General features: G+C 40.6%; 1 long non-coding RNA gene across 1 annotated transcript; it reads right to left on the bottom strand.

Annotated features, from left to right (window-relative positions):
- Positions 1-2,686: 2,686 nt before the first annotated feature.
- Positions 2,687-3,517, bottom strand: LOC143718534 (uncharacterized). The gene is made up of 2 exons (XR_013196435.1): positions 3,444-3,517; positions 2,687-2,802 (listed from the first exon to the last, which is right to left on the bottom strand). It is a non-coding gene; the product is annotated as an uncharacterized LOC143718534 (long non-coding RNA).
- Between the last annotated feature and the right edge of the window lie 4,875 nt (positions 3,518-8,392).

Below are 8,392 nucleotides of genomic sequence, written 5' to 3' on the forward strand. Positions count from 1 at the left end.
TTTGGCAAGGAAAAAGTAATTAATTTTCTTGTGATATTACCATCGATGAATAAACATGAATGAATCATACACACACACACACACACACACACACACACACATATATATATATATATACACAGACACATATATAAATATATACATACATACACACACACACATATATACATATATATAAATATATATGCATGTATGTATGTGTGTACATGTGTATGTATGTGTGTAAGTGAGTATGTATATATTCAAATACATCATGCATAAGAAATGGATCATATACATATAAATACATTATATTTATAAATAAGTCAACACAGGAAACAAGTGATTCTTTGATTCAAATTGTATTCTACAATAAAACTATATACACTTTTACAGATTGTGAGCCCTTCAACCTACTGCCACCTGAATCCTGCTGTACCAATTCTTCGGCTATATTTTGAAGATGGAGCTGACCTCCGCCCCTACCTCCGACTTTCACAGCAGTCCATCCAGTCCCTGATTGCTGCTGTGAAACCTGCTTGCGACCATGGCTGGGAAAAGGACGTCGAGGTGCTGGTGTTCCTCTACTGGCTGGCCCATGCAGCATCATACCGGGTAGTGTCACTCGCCTTTGACATCCCAAAGTCTACTGTGCACGAGATTGTGCACAAAGTGAGTAAGGCAGTCATCGGCATTTTGAGACAGGTTATCGCTTTCCCTAGCGCAGATGACCTGGAGGCAGTGGGAGCAGGTTTTGCCCAGCTGGCAGGGTCTCCAGCTTTCAGTATAGTAGCTGGTGCTATAGATGGGTGTCACATACGCATCAAACCACCAGCAAGTGACGTCCAGTGCTATTTTAACCGGAAGCTTTACAATTCTGTCCAGCTGCAGGCCATCACTGACCACCAGGGGAAGTTCCTCGACATTTTTGTTGGGTATCCTGGGTCGGTGCACGATGCCAGGGTGCTGAAGAACAGCCCTGTGTACACCGGCCGCCTCTTTCCACCTGCAGGAAAGTGCAGGAGATGGTGGGTATCCTTGCCTGAGTGCGCCCATCTGCCTCATGACCCCATACAGAGAGCCTGTACAGAATGCTGTACAGGGGAGGTACAACAGGAAGCATTCTCGAGCACGGAACATCGTCGAGAGGGCCTTCGGGATGCTGAAAACACGATGGCGTTCCATTTTTTTCAAGGCCCTGGAAGTCAGCCCTGCTTTTGTGGCAGATGTTGTTGCATGCTGCACGGTGCTCCACAACCTCTGTCTTCTCAACGGGGACAAAGTTGATCCAGAAGTTGCGGAGGATAACGATGACCCACCTGAACCCGGCAACACAGAAGCCAGCGCAGGAGAGCACGTGCGGGACAATCTCGCTGCAGCGGTGTCTTCACCAGGCAACTGTGTGCCTGCTCTTCATGAGCATGATTACCTGTAAAGACACTTCAACAGGTTAAGACACTAAAAATCAGTTCTTGTTCTCAGATTGACGATGTTCCAGTTTGTCTATGTTAGTTATATTAGTTATGTAAATAGTTAGGTGTGTGTGTGTGGGCACAGCCCACAGGGTGCTGTGATGCGTACAGTGCAGTATTAGTAGTTAGAGAGGTGCATGGCTATCTGTGTGCATCCCTCTGGCTTACAGCTGCTGGACAAAGCCTCTCCATCACCAAGACTCCTGTCGGGCCTCCTCGCGGCTGCACATGGTAACTGGGGATAGTGCAGACCCAGGCTAATCGACAGGGGATCTCGGAGCTACAGTGGTCCCTAGAGGTGACACACCAACCACTGGCACACTGCCTTAGGTGGTGTGTAAATTTGTATACCAAATCTTTAAAATTCTAGCTACATATCACATATTTGAGCTTAATGTTGTACAAATTTTTTTACTTAAAGTGGAAATCCAAAAATTGCCCAAGGGGTAAAGTCCTCATCATGTACACATGTGTTGAAAGAAACATATTGAATTATTTTAAAGTGATGCCCTACAAATGAGATTGCTATTATCAAAAGTCCCTTTAGATCTTTAAGATACCTGTGAAAGTTACCTTACTGAAGCTGCTGAAGTTCATTGTCTTTCCTCATGATGACACTATAATAAAAATGTTTAAATACTTTTTCTTTTGGTGTTGCTTTAAGCTCATGCCAAAGTTATGTGATTTTGTTTTAAGCTTTGTATTCTGTATCCATTTAAAAGTTAAATACACAAAAATAAAGTAAATACATTTCAAAGGTGTCTGGAGTGTGTGGGTATTTCTCTACAGTGTGGCACTCATATTCAGACAATATATTTTTCAGATATACCTGCAATTTGCCTGTTTCAAAAACCATCTGGAATCTGCTACAAAATACACACACAAAACACTTTAAAAATATTAATTACTCAATGTCACACATTAAGGACTTTACAACTGACAATTAGCTACTGTAAATCCCTGGGAATTAAGTGTTTTGTAATAAAACTTGCTAAAACAGCACTACACAGTGAACTTACTAACTAAAAATGAAGAGAGAGTGTGTATCATTTAATTTCTTTATTACTATTATTTTTTTGCAATTATTGCTAATAGCTGAAGGAATCTTTCCTCTCTCTCTTTTGTCTCCCTTTCTCTCTCTCTCTCACTTCTCGGTCTCTTCTTTCTTATCTTTCTCTGGCCTCCTGCTCTAGCCTCTTCTCATGCTCTCGTCGCTCTCTTTCTTTTCTTTCCTCCTTTTCCTCCATCTCTCTCCATCGCCTCTCCTCCCTTTCAATGGCATCTTGTTCCCTTTCAGCTTCCCTCTCCTCCATCTCTCGGATCAGCTCCTCAACTTCTTTTCTTTTCCTCCCTACTCTTACACGCTCTGACCTCACTGAGGATGGAGAGGTAACAGCAACATCTGGACCAGATGAGGCAATAAGGGTGGGTGGTGTCATGGAGGGTCTGCCCCCTATTGCCTCATCCATGGCAGAATACCATTTCCAGGACGCTGCTGTTACACCCCCATCCTCAGTGCTCACCCCAGTCTGTGGACATTTCAGATCCTACACATATTTGAAAACAGAATAAAGACAGTCAATTATATTGTAAAACATATCATTCATTAAATTATTGCATTACAGGGACAAACATGAGCATGATTCAATCATGACAGAATTCTCATTTTGGGGTGAACTATAATAATAAAAAAATCGTACTTTATATTTCTGTTTAAGGTTTTCCCTTTTTTTTTTTTATCTGCGCAGCAGACATTTTGCGCTCTAGCCTCTGCTCTGTGATAAAAACTCTGCAATAAATGCACAGAAATCAAGCATATAAGGATGCAGTAAGAGCTCGAGTAGAAATGTTTACATCTATAACTAACTTACCATTGAATCTACAGCACTTGAAAAAAAATTACATATTACATTTGTCTTGTATACTTACTCAAAACCTTTTATTGCAGCATTTCGCTTTCCAGTGAAGAGGGCTTCATTAGCCACTTTCCACTCAATCAGAACACGCGTGTGTTCATCAGCCCCTGCAACATCAACACAGGATTTAACATTAGTGATGAACCATGGTCAATCTATTAAAGTTACATGGATAAGCTGAGGTACACTTGTTAACAGTAACTTAGCTTGCTATGTACAGTTAGCCAACAAATATTTCATAATAACAACACAGGTAAAGGAGAAATAAGATCCTTGTAAAATAAAAAATAAAAGTTTTGTAACTATTTAATTTAACTGCGAAACAACGAACGTCTTTGTTGAAAGAAAACAGAGTTAACGTTAGCTAGCTGACAGGCATTAGCTCATTCTGTTCGGTAATAATAATAATGATAAAATTGTCATTTTGCAGCCAATTCGGAAAATTGTACCAGCGATTTTCATTATTTAAACGTTTAACAAGTCAATAGTTTACTTAGATGATGTTAAACAAACACATTTTAACCACAAAGAAACAAAAAGTGTTTATAGTACTTACACTTGAAAACTCCCGCGTCTCCGGTTTCCGCCATTTTCAAATATAACGACAACAACTCCTCTCCCGTGGCATCATGGGATAGTAAAGTGTCCATCGTATGCGCACTTCAGAATCTCGCCGGAAGTAGTAGGTCATCCGGGTACTTTTCGCCTACTATTTTTCGAATTCTATGAATTCGGACATACTACTCTGCTCGCGTACTGTTTTTCAAATACTATATAGTAGGGAAGTACGCGATTTCGGACGCAGCCATGCACAGGGAGAGTCGTCTAGTGAAGTGCGAATCCAAGAGCTGGAGACAAAGTTGGAGCTGAAAGAAGAGGAAATCATACACCTTCAAAACAAAAAGCTAATGCTTGAAGAGAAAATTAAGGAATTGGAAGCAGAACAGGAAGAAACCAAATTGGACAAAAAAACGTATCCCGCAGGTATGCGTATGATGGTGTATGATGCTGTAGCAGACCAGGTTCCCACAAGCAATGTCCCTAGGCTTATTAAAAAGTTCTCTGCTCGTTTTGGAGGGGCCTTGACTGATGAGGCGGTCCACTGTGGAAGCGATTATCCGTGAACTTGGTGCAATTGCTGAGCTTCAAACAGCCGAGGAAATACTCGAAAATAAAAACACCACCCTTGGATTTGACACAGCCACACAAGAAGGGGTCCATGTAAATAGTGTGCACATAACAACAGAAACAAAGTGTTATGCTGCAGCTGTTGACGAACTTCCTAGGGGGACTGCCGAGGATTACAGTACCCATATAATAGAAACAATTGATAATCTGGCCAGTGTACATTCCTATTTCTACAACGGAGATTATCAGGACACACAAAGTGAAATTATTGACAACATATCAAACACACTAACTGACAGGTGCGCGGCCAACCACAGTGCAATACTGCTTGTAAATGAATCATGGGACAAAACTTTAAATGAGCTCAACTGCCATTTGCATCCCTTAGATTCGATAGCAATCAAAACCCGCTCCGCTTTAAAAGAATGTGAGGATACACTGGCATTGAAATAACTATGGGGAAACGACTGTTGTGCTGGAAACATTGTGATGGCAATGAATAAATTAAGATACAAAGACGGAAAAGGAGATCCACGTGGCTTTGTAACATTCCTGGACAACCAGAAATTGCCCAGAGGCATACTTCCTCGTTATAGGGGAAATCGGCTTCACATTCTTTTCCACATCTGTGGAGTCCTCATTCAGCATTACACTGTTTTCATTAAGTTTTTGGAGAAAGGAACATCATGTGGGGGTTTGCGAGCAAGCTTGCTCTCCGGCTTCAGGTCAACCACAGGCCACGTACAGATGCAGGTTTTGGGCTTTTTGGGAAAACTGCTGACCGGTCCATGGATGAAGAAATTCTGCAGGGCAGCAGTGAACCAAATTGACCATGTGGAAGCAATATCTGTGGTTAAGGAGGTGGTCACCCGACTGAAGGAGCAAAGGAGCCCCTTGGATCTCCTGACACAGAGCAACGATTTTTTTGGAGATGCTCTTAAAGACTCAGATGCAACTCTACAGAAGTTAAGAGATCCTCCAAAAGATGAGGACCTGTTCAAGGTCGTGATGGAAGCTTGTCTTGGTGCCATTGTCGAGGTCTTAGGTCTATCTCAAAATACTTTTTATATTGTCTTTCTGACCAAAAAACTTAAAGAGGAAACCAAGTCCGCCAGAACACACAACATTGATGCAGAGGACATCATGGGAATGTTTAGTGCATCTTAAAAAAGATCCCCAAATGCCACCCTTTGTTTGCTCTCATGTAAGATGAGGGCTCAAAAGAACAAAACTAAAGAATATCCAGATTAAAGATCTCGAAGAGAAATTTCCAAAGCTTGAAAAGTCAAAACTCGAAAAAATCACAGAGCTGTTGTCTGTCAAAGATGTGCCATGTTTGGTGTGAAGAAGGGAAACGCATTGTGTACAATGGAAGAATTGTAAAAATGAAAGCGAAAGGAAAAAGGTGTGTTGTTGCGTACTGGGGGGAGGACGAATCCTATGATGATGCAACTGATTTTGACATGTCTGTGTTTGTGCTGGCAGCCGATCTAACTGCAGATGATCTCACCATCTAACAGACTGTATATGTATGTGGCAACCCGGAGGTGCATTTGAAGGATAATTTGCCAACTACGCCACTCAGGGAGTTACACCCAGAGAATTTAGTCTCTCTAAAAGGACACGCTAGTTCATTCATCAATAATCGCTCAGAGACATGGGTAACAATACAAAACAGTTGACTTTATTAAGTTACACAATCACTTTAAAACAATCATTAAAATACATCAGGCCTCAGTCAAGCACAGCTCATCATAAGGGTTTGGCTCTGAAAAGGTCACAGAGACACCAGCTAACTGGGGCTTACCAGCAGGGTCAGGCTATCAGAGATTAGACTGCCTATAACAGAGAAATCATTCCTCTCACACGTGCATGCAAACACACGCACTCACACCCTACTCCACGGATGGACACGGCACACTGTGAACAACACACCACCACCACTTAGAGGGAATAGAGCCGGCCCCCCTGCCTTTGGCCCCGAATCCTGCGGCACAAGAACAGAGCAATCTTAATATGACAGTCACACAGAATAATTAAGACACTGAATTGCCCTATGTTAAATTAGACAACAAAAACCCAAAAATAAGAATTAACACTGGAAAAGAAGTGTACCAGGCCTATTTGCAAAGAGCAAAGAGTTTCACGTATATTCAAATGTAAATAAAGCCGACGTAACCAAAACAAAAGAAAAATAGAAAATGTAAAGCAAAATCAACACAAAACAAAACAGCAATGTTATCCATGGGCAGGACGTGAAACGCGCCCAACTAGCAGTCGCAGCAGCGCGAGATCTGCAGGAAAAACGAATCCGTTGATTTAAATCACACGAGAGGGACTGGCGATCACACAATCAGCTTACGCTCTCCAACGTTTTAGGCAGAGCCCTGGAGTAAAATAGAATGTCACCATTTAATATTACTACTATAGAGCCTCACCCGAACTTAGTAAATGCTTGTTAGACATACCAATGATGAATATGATGCGTGCATAATCAGGAGCGCACACACCCAACAATGGTAGACACCGCAGTAGTACGTCCGCATGAAAACGGAACAGCTGACTCGCACTTTACGAGAGGAAATGGCGCTCAAGAGCTTACTAAGGTGCAAACAAAACACGCAACCCGAGGACATTAGTTACTAAACTTTAAAACAATCTGATAGAATCACCAAGCGTTCCTACCTCTCTAATGTCCACACCTGATGCCGGAAGCAGCCACAGTAAAGTGTTTGAGGCACGTCAGTGACGTCGACAAATGACGTTGACGTACAACACAGGTCTATCGCACTTTATATCCCCCTGGTGACAGCTAATTGGCTTACGCTCCACATAATTATAAAGGAAGGTAAAAAGCTTTCCCACCACATATATATATATATATATATATATATAGTCTCTGTTGTTAAGGGTGTGACAATCGATCACCACTTCTCTGCTAGATCGCCAGTCATCTACTATGTCCTCTTGCCTCAGCCTTTCCATGCTTGGAAATCACCTGCAATCCACGGTCCAGCGTCGTCTCCAACCAATGTTAGTGTGACACAGGGATCATATATTTCACTTATTTATTTAAGAAAACGGGGGCACGAAGCACATGAAAACAAATGTAAATGATGAATAATACGTAGTATGTTTAAAAAACGTTAAAAATCAAGTTTCTTAAAAAATTGTGATGTATCGTAGGTTATTTTTTTGCAATATATAAAATAAAAAAGTTATGTAAATATAAAAAAAAAATTTGTTTCTACAGTCAGCAATATTGTTCATGATTTTAGTTTTGAAAAAAAAAAGATATCCTTTTCCTTGGATCGTTGTTTTCCATTCAATTATTTGTATTTTCAACAACTGCTCGTCAGAAAAATACTATAAGACAGGCCAAATCAGTCATTATGTGTGTTAAAATTAAGTTTTAACACGTTGGATCCAAAGAACTCTATTGAACCCATCTCCACAGAAAATTTCATTAAAATATCTTGAATACTGAAAAAGTTATGAGCATTTTTGTGAAAAAACAACTCGTTTTCGATCACACTAATTTCTATTGTTTTAACCTTAGAAATTAGACAATAATAGGTGCTGATTACTGAACTATAAAACTTGACATATTTACAGTTTTTTTAAAGGGGGTTCCCAGGTCTTTCCAAATATGCTATCCATTTGTCTATTTGTTGAGTTTGAATTTTTTGTCCACGTACCTACCTTGACATTGAAGGTTTGACTTACTTAGATTTCATTAGAATTCTGTGAAACGTTTCATTTTTAATTTGGACCGAACCTTTTAGCAAAAATAGTTGATATTTAATCAATTACATTTTATATAAAACATGTAAAATCGTGATTGTAGACAGCAGCATGTCAACGGGACTTTTATTTTGGTCTGGATGTATGACGTCA

Source organism: Siphateles boraxobius, unplaced genomic scaffold (genome assembly GCF_051911475.1).
Source record: "Siphateles boraxobius isolate OS27281-9 unplaced genomic scaffold, OSU_SipBor_1 61, whole genome shotgun sequence".
In the NCBI taxonomy this organism is placed as follows: domain Eukaryota; kingdom Metazoa; phylum Chordata; class Actinopteri; order Cypriniformes; family Leuciscidae; genus Siphateles; species Siphateles boraxobius.